The sequence below is a fragment of the Gavialis gangeticus genome, unplaced genomic scaffold, assembly GCF_001723915.1.
Source record: "Gavialis gangeticus isolate Ggan-Ray unplaced genomic scaffold, GavGan_comp1, whole genome shotgun sequence".
Taxonomy (NCBI): Eukaryota; Metazoa; Chordata; order Crocodylia; family Gavialidae; genus Gavialis; species Gavialis gangeticus.
Window position 1 is genome coordinate 55262468 of NW_017729025.1, and position 11283 is coordinate 55273750.

Sequence of the window (11283 nt, forward strand, 5' to 3'; positions counted from 1 at the left end):
AGGCTGGACATAAGGAAGAATTTCTTTACTGTCCGATCCCCCAAGGACTGGAATAGCCTGCCATCAGAGATGGTTCAAGCACCTACATTGAACACCTTCAAGAGTAAATTGGATGCTTATCTTGCTGGGATCCTATAACCCCAGCTGACTTCCTTCCCTTTGGGTGGAGGGCTGGACTCGATGATCTTCCGAGGTCCCTTCCAGCCCTAATGTCTATGAAATCTATGAAATGATCCAAACTCTGTCAATACTGAGAAAGGGGCTCTAAGAGCCTTGGCTGCACTGAGAACTCTGCAACCCCTTCTGCTCATAGCAGGAGTGAGAACACACCTTTCTTCAGTAAAAATATCTTGAATCACATTATAAGGCAAACATGATTTCTTTCTTTAGGAAGGCATCTGTGTCAGTGCAATGTTTTCACATGGAAGTTGGAGGGGTAAGGCCCTGGATAGCATAACCAATATAAAACAAGCTAAAAACTGTCAGTGGAGAATAGTTATTCATAAGTCTACAGGGAGAGGGATCAAGTACAATACCTCCCTGCAGGAAGCTGCTCTGCATCCAGCTGCTATCATTATTTGCATTTGCAGCTTTGGAGAACACCTGCTAGGCAGCACTGCCAAGTTGGGAGGGAATCACAAGCACTTTGGGGGAACAAATTAAATTATGGATGAATCTGAAATTAACAGGCTTGTTCCAGGACAAACAGCACAATGGTATCTGCCATTGGAAAGAAAAAAGGGCAATGCTTTATTGCAACTCCATTTCATATGGCTGCCAAGCCTTCCCTGGCTCTGTGCTTGCTATAGTTCTGCAGTCCTTCCCCTATAACAGGATGCCTGCATTGCCATGACCCCCAGCTAGAAGACAAGGACACAAAATGGATGGATTGTCTGGGGGCCTGGAGATGTTACCTAGGCCGTGTGGACAGGATGTCTTGTGCCACGTGGGACCTGGGATACACCCTCTCTACAGACGAGCAATGACTGTAGGTTAATAAAGGCAATAAAGATGGTGGGCATCTTAGTTTGCCTGACCATAGTAGGTGCCTGAGTTGAAGGACAAGGGAATAGCCCAGCTAATCCAAACCCATCAGTGCTTAAAGAGGATGCTAATAGGCAAGTAGCTAAGATAATGGATGTTGGTGAAATTCTGCCAGCCATGACACAATTGCAAGGGATTTGGCTTCTCAGCAGCCCAGTCATTTTCTGTGCGCTCAGAAGAGCAAAGACAGCAGCAGCCACCTGGTAGCACCTCCTTCCCAGCTGCTCGTGCTTGACTGAGTGAAGTTCAGGGATCAGCAGGGACTCTGAATTGTTCTCTGGGACCTTGTAAGTGTCCTGACCTTAACAGCAGCAGCAAAGCCATTATCTCTAGTGCTGAATGAGCTAAAGCAGGGGTGGGCAAAATGCGGCCCGCGGGCTGGATGTGCCCCACCAGGCCAATCTATCTGGCCTGCAGGGCCCCTAAAACATTTAGAAAATGAATATTGATTTGCCCCTGGCTGCCTATCGTGCGGCCCTTGATGCCTTGCCAAAACTCAGTAAGTGGCCCTCTGCCTGAAATAATTGCCTGCCCCTGAGCTAAAGCCAAATGTCAGATTTCTGCCATTATTGTAGGTGACTAGCTCTGAAGGGCAGGGACACTTCTCAGAGGAGCCCAAGATAGAAGGAGAGGAGTGGTGCTATGCAGCATTCTCTTGGTTCCTTCTCCCTTCGGGAGAATAAGGAACCCTTCACTGCAGAATACTCTTAAAATCTGAGGGCAAAGCAAGCTGGAGGCTGCTGAAAACATTTTGAAAGCAGGACTGGAACTTAAAATGATCTTGAGAAGCAATCTGACATGCACAAGATAACATTCAGCAAAGGCAAGTGCAAAGTGCCACACAGAAGCCAGATACAAAATGGGGAATAGCTGGCTTTTCTACAGAAAAGGCAGGCAGCTGAAATGCACTGGGAACTGAACAGCAGCCAGGTACCAGTGCTGTGGCAAGGAAGACATGATCATTCAGGGGTGTAGTTACAGGAACATCACATGTGAGATCAATGGTTCTCCAAGTCCACTGAAGGTGGGGCAAGAAGTACTTGATTAACCCTCATGCTGCAAACTACTGGGTGAGATATTAGGAAAAAACTTACAAACTTTAAAAATCCCTGGGCACCAGAACAGTTTAGCGAAGGAGAAAGTTTTAAAGAAGAGATTAGACTGCAAATGCTATAAAGCCAAGCTGCAAAGCCAAACCCTCAGAGGTTAGAAAGTGACCAAATTAATCACTTGTCCAACCTTAATTTGGCCCTCTTGTGCATGTGTATCATGACAGATTAATTAATTACATGTTCTTATAGTGTTTTCTATCCAGGCTTCTAGCCTTACCCAATGCACAGGATGGACAGCGCTCTCATAATAAGCAAGTATTCAGCATTTTGTTTTCTCCCCATAACTCAGTATGTGACTTTAGACCTTCTTTACTGCACACTGTTCAAACTCTGCTCTAAAGACAAAATTATTAATTTCCTCACAGGTTTTCCTCAGTCAATCTGCACTATGGTCTCCAATTGCCTCACAAACATTAATGAACTTGCCTTGGCAATGCCCCTGTGTGGTGACGGAGTGGCAGTATTGTCACTATTTCACAGGTAAGAAATGAGGACAGAGAGAGATCAAGATGAAAGGCATCCACTAATTTAGGGGTGACCGATTTTAAACAAAAAGGAGGCCCTAATTTTAAAAATGTTTGCATTCTTACAGCTCTATATATTCCACACATGGTTTCTGCTAAGCAGAGTTGCAGCTGTGAATGCTGAGTGCTACTGTATGCCAGACTCCAGGGAACCAAACTGGGTACCCAGATAATGAGGAATGCCAATTAGTGGACTTTTTTATAAGTAACTTTTCCTGTTCCCCTTTAAACAGGAACAGAAGCTGGACTAGAAGCCAGTTATCTGAGAGACATCAATTACCTTTCTTTTGAGATCTTCTGTTCTCTTCCCACAATCCCCTGCCTCATTCAATGGACACCTGACTTCTGCAGCCAATGAAGCAAGACCCCTACAGACAACATCTACCCCCCACAGAAAGTCCATCATGTGCACTGAAGAGTCTGAGGTCTTGTAGCCAAGATGGGCAGTGATCATACAAGGAAAGGCTATATTGTTATGCATACACCCAGGAGAATGGATTTCAGGTTTCACAAACAAGCTTAGTTCTGCCAATTCTCAGCTATGGAGTTTTTCAGCTACAACCCAAATCAGTTGAACAATGTCTTACATCCAGTTTTCTAGGTTTTATTATCATCAGTAACAACAATAACAACAACAATAACCATAACAATAATAAAAGCAATCAGAAAAACCAGAATTCCATCGTGCATCACAATGGCCTACAGGTCACCAGCAGGGCTGAAACCTTTACTTTTGCCACTTGAGCTAGCTCCCAGGCCCTGCACCTACCTGCCAAACTGGAATAACAAGCAGCTCTTACTTATCTGCTGCCCACAGCAGGAGGCTCAGCAATGACAGATAAGAGTCTCAGTTGCTTCTGAAGATCAGCTGGGATGGCAGGGACCATTTAAGATGCCCACGATGTCTCCTTCAGCTCCTGGTCTTGCTGCCTGTAACGACCAGTCCCTCAGCAGTGGCCATCCTGCCCCCTGGTGGTAACTCAGCTCTTGCACTGCTCAATCTCTAAGGCAGGGGTCAGCAACCCCTGGCATGCATGCGGAGCATGGCACACGAAGCCATTTTGCCCGGCACAGCCCAGGCTCTAAGCAGCTGCTGCCAGCCATGGAGCCCGGGCTACTCCCAGCAGGTGGCTGGAAGACTGCAAGCCCTGCTGCAACCAGCCCGGGCTCTATGGTTGGCAGCAGCTACCCAGAACCTGGGCTGGCTGCAGCCAGGAGGCTGCAAAGAGCTACTCTGGGCTCCGGCATCAGCTCCAAAATGGCGGGTGCATGCGCACCTCGGAGTGGACGGTGGGGGAGGGGCCCGAGGCAGCACAACCCTGGCTCCTCCACAGCTTCCAGCACAGAGCTGGTGACTGGGCTTTAAAGCCCTGGCACAGTTGTTTGTAGCTAGCCTGGGCTCTGGGCAGCTGCAGCAGGCAGGCTGCAAACAGCTGCACTGGGCTCCACAGGGATTTGGCTTCTCAGCCCTGGCATCAGGTCCATGCTGGTGGCGACTGCATGAGCACCTCAGAGGGACAGTGGGGATAGGGCCCAAGGCAGCACAACCCTCCCACTGTCTGCTCTGAGGTGCTTATGCAGTCCCCTGCCAGCATGGAGCTGATGCCGGGGCTGTGGAGCCCAACGCAGCTGTTTACACCCTGCCCGGTGCCTGCTGCAGATACCCAGAGCCTGGGCTGGCTACAAACAGCTGCACTGGGCTCCAGAGCCCAGTCACCATCTCTGTCCTGGCAGTGGGGGAGAGGCTGGGGTTGCGCTGCCTCAGACCCCTTTCCCACCATCCGCTAAGAGGCATGCATGCACCCACCAATATGGAGCTGATGCCGGAGCCCAGAGCAGCTGTTTGCAGCCTCCTGGCTGAAGCTGGCCCAGGCTGTGGGTAGCTGCTGACAACCATGGAGCCTGGGCTGCTTGCAGAAGGGCTTGTAGCTGAGCCTACCTGCCTCCCACCCACTCCGTACCCAGCCCTGGCCCATCCCCCCCACCAGGATGAGGCTGGTGCTGCCCCATGCCAGGAGCACTGCACCTTTGTGGGCTTAGCTGTGTGGGGTGCGTGAGTGGATGGGCTGATGGCCAGGCTCCGGGCCGGGGCCTCGGCCAGCCACGCTCCAGCCCAGGGGCTGACTCCCCGTGGAAGCACAGAGGCTCCAGTGGGCCCAGGGTATTGTTGGGCTGGACTCTGTCCAGTGGCCGAGCAGCCCAGCTCTGTACACCCATGCATCTCATTCTGTGTGTTTGTCTGTCTGTCTGGTTCTGTGTGTCTGTGTGTGTACACATGTGCCTGGTTCTGGATATGTGTGTGCATGTGTCTGTTCTGGTTCTCTGTATTTGTGCACATGTGGTTCTGTGTGCATGTGCGTGTCTGGTTTTCTCTCTCATCCTTTTTCTCTCTTTCTCTCTCTTTTCCTCATTCATTGCAACATGCTTACAAAAAAGGAATACACAACAACAAAAGCAACATTTATGATTATTAAATATACTAATATGCAGTGCGTCCTGCCATGCCCAACCCTCATTTTTGTGGGGAGGAGGGGCATGCCAGCACTCCAGTACCTTCCAAGGTAGCCATTGTGGTTTTTTAGGCACTCCGGCCAAAAAACATTGCCTACCCCTGCTTTAAGGTATCTTCCCTTTGCTTTCATCTGCCACACCTTGATCTTGTTAATAAAGAACTTGGAAGGGTTTTAGATCCAGCTGCAACCTGTCCTCTTTACACATAGATCTCTCCTGGACCCCACTGTTCCCAATCAGTTCTTCCTACTGTGTGGGCCTTCCTGGCCCACATGTGCTCCCAAGAGCACCCATTGCCTTATGGGCTAATCACAGCCTCCAGCCTCCCCTGTAGCCATGCCCATGCCTCATAGGTGTACCAATCAAACAATCCAGTGGGCCTCAGTCACAGTCTTTCCTCCATTCTTCTCCACCTTTTCAGTCTTTTGTCAGTCTCCTCCTCTCCTGGGCTGTACTTTCTCTATCATCATCTTTGCCCCTCTTTGGGCTGTTGGCTCTCACTAGCCCCTCTTCTTCCTCACCTGGGCTCTGGCCCTGGCTCAGCTTTTCTCAGCCACTGTACTACTGCTTACTCTGCCCTCCTGGCAGGCTCAAACCTCATGTGCTTTGCTGGCACTACTGGGGCCACCTGTTGCCCTCCTCCAATCCTACACAAACCAACACACCAGCTCACTGGCTACAACTTAATCCTCTAAGCATGCTGGCAACCTGAAATCCCCACCCTACAGTCTCATCCTCATGCCAGCCCTCAACTCCTTACTGACATATCTCAGGGATAGTAGCTTGATTTCTATCAAGCTCTCATCAGCAAGCATCTTACTGCAGAGCTCCTTCCCCTTCAGCCTCCAGGGCCAGAATGACTGTTTGGGTTCTGGCCCTGGTTTATATGCCAGCAGAGCCCTGCCCCCTTCCGGTCTGATGACTTTCTGGGCAGCCTGCAGGTTTGACCCTAACTGGTTTGACTTACTCACCTTCAAAGTAGCCTATAGCAGCAGACCTAGCCTTGCCTTGTCTCCCACACAAGGCTTGGTCTTGTACTACTGCCAGAAATCTGCTAGGCTGCAGTATGTTTCTTGCTGCTCACATAGGTTACTCCACTATTGTAATTACTGTACTACTAGCTACTACCTATTGCTGTGCTACTAGAACAGCAATAGGCACCTCCCATTCCTGGGCTCTGGAAGTCTCTCTATTTGACTACAAGGGGGGGCTAGCTGTAATCTGGGCTCTGTTTGCCCCTATTTTCTTCTCTAAGTAACAGGAGCCATAGGCTACCTGTTACACTGCCCCCTTTTACTCTCACCCCTTGATGTCCTGTGGGGAGGTACTATGGTGTCCTCAACCTAACTGTAACAGAATGCCCTGTACCCAGGCATCAATGGGACCACAGGAAGCTGCTTCCATCCCATCAAACCCACAGCTTCCTCTGGCCCAGAATTCTATGGCCCAAAACAGTGACAGCTGTGTTGCTTTCATGGTCAGATAACTTCTGCCCACTGACTCTTTATAGATGGTGTGGGCAGTTCTGAGTTAGACTGTGGATGGCTTACAAAAGCCATCCATTAAAAAAAAATCTTTCTATACCAATTATGCAAATATAGGTATTCCTATTACCCGTATACATGTCTAGTCTTTTTACCTACCCCATTAAACCCTAGGCCTACAGGACATCTTGTGACCAGGAGTTCCACCAGGTAGTTTGTCCACTGTAATAAAACGTTTCTTTTTCTTCATCCCATTAGCTGCCTTTTCATGTCATTGATCATTCCTTTGTTCTTCCAGTAAGAGAAGACAGGAAGAGAAAGATGTAGTTTGCCTGGTCAAATCCATCCATTTTTGCTGCATATCTCTTTCACATCCCATTGTACTAGTCTCCTTTCTAAACTAAGGAGTCCCAATCTTTCTATTCTCTTCATAGGAAAGTCTTCCTAGGCCTCTAATCATGGTCAGCATTATTTCTGAACCCTTTCTATTTCTACTCTCTCCCTTCAAGGATACAGAATAACTGGAATTGATCACAATGCTCCAGGTAAGGGTCTCCCACTAAGTTACATAATAACATTACCATATGTTCTGTATTTTTTCCATCCTAACCCTTTGCTTGACTTTTTTATACCACCAGTGAACATGAAGCTGGATCCAATAGCTCCTCCATCTTTTCCCTGAGTGCTCACAGTTAGAAAAAAATGCACTGATGTTTCTAAAAGGATCAAATTATTCCTTTCCACTATGCATTGTGTTGTATTTGAATTTCATCTCCTACCATGCTGTCTGTTCACTTAGCTTTATTCAGTCGCTCTGAAATTCTTCAGTCCTTTCTGGTCTTGACTAACTTAAATAAGTTTGTGTTGTCTGCAGACGAGAGGCAACTAATGAATCAGGTCGCTTTGTTTACAAAGAGGTTCTGCCCATAAGAAAGAGGATGCCTTGTTCTCAGCAAAAGTCTCCACAACAGGATTGCTGACAGCTGTGTGCGCCCACAGGTTCTACTGCAATTGCCTGTTGTTGTTAGAACCCTGCAGCCCACACAGAATGACAGCACTTACCAGAAACCCACACACTGAAGCTGGCAAGAACCTTTATTTGGTAACCTCTAAGACAATGTCAAGTCAGGGTGCCATGACGGGGCATTAATCTGTTGTCAGTTCCAGCTTCGAGAGTAATCATATATATGCCCTGTATACGTGTTCCATTGGATTTCAAATCTGTGCCATGAGCAGAAGAACACTTGCCAGATTTCCTTATGGTGCTCCCAGACCTTTCAGAATAAGCAGATTTCCAACAATCTAGCTCTTGTGCACTGATTTTGCTGGAATTGTATTTATGGCACGAGTACAGGCAGGAAGTGCAGCGTCAGAACTTAGGACTTCCCCTGACAGCACCACAGATGACAACTCAGCAAGTTCATTCTACAGAAACCAGATAACATCAGCATAAGGTGGAGGTTACTGGCAAAGAATCCTGTCCCAAATCTTCATCTGAGACGTGACACTCTGCAGTGAAACCTCTATGTCCCACAAACAAAATGCTGTCCTCACTTACACCCATGGAACCCCACTGATAGTAGCCAGCTTTCCTGGCTGTGATTGACCCCACTCAACTCTGACACACCAGGCTCCCTCCATCAGGGCTTCCTAGCCCTGTCATTTTCCATCACAGCAAACAGAGATGCTAGACAGGTTGACAGCTTTTGAATATTTGTGCTTAAGGATGGTAGACATTTTCCTGAGCAGAGCCCTGACTGCGACCTGCTTAAAGGGCCTTTCTTCCTGAAGAGCACTAGACAATCTACACTGCTGCCAGGCACAACAAACTGCTGAACCACCATCAATAGCTGGGCTCTGCTCAGAAGGATGAGGCAGAACAGGTTGGCAGCATTTGAATATCTGTGCTAGTGACAGTTTTCCACGAAGCTGGGGATCTGAAGCCCACCAGCCCCCATCATGACTGCTTCTCTCCTCCCAGGGCCCAACCTGGCTTCTTCCCTCCCTCATTTCCCACAGCTGCTACTCCCAACCTGGCCAGCTGCTACTCCCTCCCAAGCTGACTGACTTCTACCGACTTGGATGCAGATGAACACAGGGTGAAGGGAGGAAGACTACACATTTTACAGATGGGAAACTGAGGCTTCCCCACACAGGGACACTCAGGAAAGTTAATCTGAATTAACTGTTAAGATGAGCTAGTAAAAAACTCATTAAATCCCCGTGTAGACAGTCTCAATCCAAATATGTGGCTTAATTTGGCTAAACTGACTGCATTTCCAGAGGACTTGTCTGCAAGAGGCAGTTCCTGCAAAACAGGATGTTAAAGCAATCTGTGCTAACTCCCTCTATGGATGCTCTTAATGTGCTCATAGTTGCTTTTGTGGTAGCTCATTCACTCAGAAAGTGAAGTAAACTGAGTCAAAGTAGGGCCACTTTTATTCTGAGTAACAGCATCCACAGGGTTGAATACAGTTTAGCCAATCCACTTTGGTACTGCCACTTCAGTTCATTGGGATTCACTTTCCTGAAAGCCCCTACACAAGCAAGCCTTCAGGCACTGAGAGGTTAAGTCACTCTCCCAGGTTGACAAAGTAAATTGGCAGCAGCAGTAGGAACTAAACTAAGGTCCTTGAGGCCAGTGCCTTGCCTACAAGACAAACCTTCTTCATCAGGTTAGTTTAAATGTTCTGTGCCAGCCACCTCAGTTGGACTGTGACCAGCTAAAATGTGACTCCTGCAGCTAGGAGAAAAAGAACAGGGAGCCACAAAGATGCAGCAAGAGGAAAGGATCTGAGAGAAAGCAGACACCAACCTAGAAGCCGTTTGCTATAAACTGAAGCACAGTCATACCCGAGAGGAATCCTAATCTCAGTCGCTTCTCACCCCAAGATTAATAAAGTAACAAGAGAGTGAATCCACACCCAGCTAGTGCCTCCTTCCCCTAAATGTCAGCTCTTCTGTGCTCTCCCTTCTCTATACCCTTGCTTTTGAAGGCCTAACAGCTTGCTCTGAAGGTCAGCAGATTGCAAGCGCTTCTACATGAATAAAGAAAGTTGGTACAGAAGTTGAAGGACCTGCTGAAGAGGACTGGCATAGGGAGGGAGCCATGATGTGAGTAGTGCCACCAGTCACAGCTGTACTAGGATCGTGCTTGAGACCATCCAAGACAAAAGCAATGCAAAGGAATCAGGCTTCAAGGAACACCTCAGGCATCTCCTGGGCTGGGGGATACTTAAGCCGTGTAGCAGCTGGCAGGGACTGGGGAAGGAGCCATGCTCAGAGTTGCAAGAGCATTGGGTGAACCTAAAAAGTTCCATCCCCCCATTACCATTTTTATTTTACAGTCATCCTTATAGTGCCTCAGTCCCTGAAGCTTCTCTTTTTTCCTCATATCCTCCTGTGCCTCTGGTGTCTCCTCAGCTCCCTGCTCCCTCTGGATCTCACCCCATTCACATTTCCACCCACTCCAGACTGCAGAGGCGGCAGTGTTGACACTAGTTTTGCTCAGAGCAGTTTGACACCCGTTCTGCTGAGAGCGGTTTCCGAGTCTCTTGGTAAATATCAGGGCTGGGGATTTTTTTGGGTCTTGTTTTCCAGTGAGATAACTAAAAAGAGCCAATCAAGACAAAGATAAATTAACACCTGTTGGCCCAGGGGCCTGACACAAAGTGAAACAGGGAGGAAAGGGCAGTCGCTTTGCAAAGGTTAATAAATGCCATTGAGTGCAGTACCACAGCCTCTGGCTCAGCCTGGGCCTGGAAGGGCACTGAAGCTCTTTTGGGTAAAACAGACATCCCTGTAGAGAGAGCGGATGCAGAGAAGGGTGACATAACCAAGTTTAGTGACATACGGGGGCTTTGGGAGGCTCAGGGGCTGTGGGACCTACTTGCTTTGCAAGGAAAGGGGCTAAGAAAGTTAGAATAGTGAGATGGGGTGGGATCTGGAGGGAGATGAGAAGATGTGAGAGATTTGCGTTTGCTCTGGGGCACATAGGTTGGTGTGCTAGTGTGGGCGTGGAGTCTGGAACACAGGCAGGAACCAAGGGCATGTCTACACCAAGGCAGGAGAGTATTAAATCTTGCCCCTGAAGAAGTAAACCCCACCTACCCACTCCTGCCCCGCACGTATCAGACCCAGAAATGAGGCAGTGAGGAAACCCTGGCGGTGCCTCTGCTAGTCCACCCCCTGACCTGGGTTTCCAGCACGCTCAAGAGCAGCAGCTTGGGGTGCCCTCACCACCTTTTCCAGGGCTAATGCACATAGACTGGGAGCAGGTGGCTATGGCTTATTCCTCAGAGGGAAGACCAAGTGCTTGTGCCATGCTGTAGACATACCCTGAGAAGCTGAGTGACTACTGCAGCTTTTCCTAACATTTGTCACTGCCATTCTATCCCTCCTTCCCCATCCTTAGGTTTTCCTTGGAGCTTCACTTGATAAGGAGGGGAGGGGGCTGAGGTGAGAAGGTCTCCACAGGAGGAGCTGGAGAAGGTAGCTGAAGGGCAGTGGGAAGCCATTACTGAATTAGCCAATGGGAACGAGGTATATCTCATTTGGCTGCATATCAGCCAGTATTTGGTACAGTGCTGCATGGGAGACAACTCAAAG

The 11283-nt window shown here is 48.6% G+C and overlaps 1 long non-coding RNA gene across 2 annotated transcripts in view; it reads left to right on the forward strand.

Annotated features, from left to right (window-relative positions):
* Positions 1-3351, forward strand: part of LOC109298607 — a 7979-nt gene extending 4628 nt beyond the window's left edge. The window contains exons 1-2 of one of the 2 annotated variants that reach the window (XR_002097662.1): positions 1574-2636; positions 2914-3351. This is a non-coding gene — a long non-coding RNA (uncharacterized LOC109298607). Of the gene's footprint in view, positions 1-1573; positions 2637-2913 lie in introns of those variants that run through there. The other variant, XR_002097663.1, reaches the window with a different exon arrangement.
* Positions 3352-11283: the final 7932 nt, after the last annotated feature.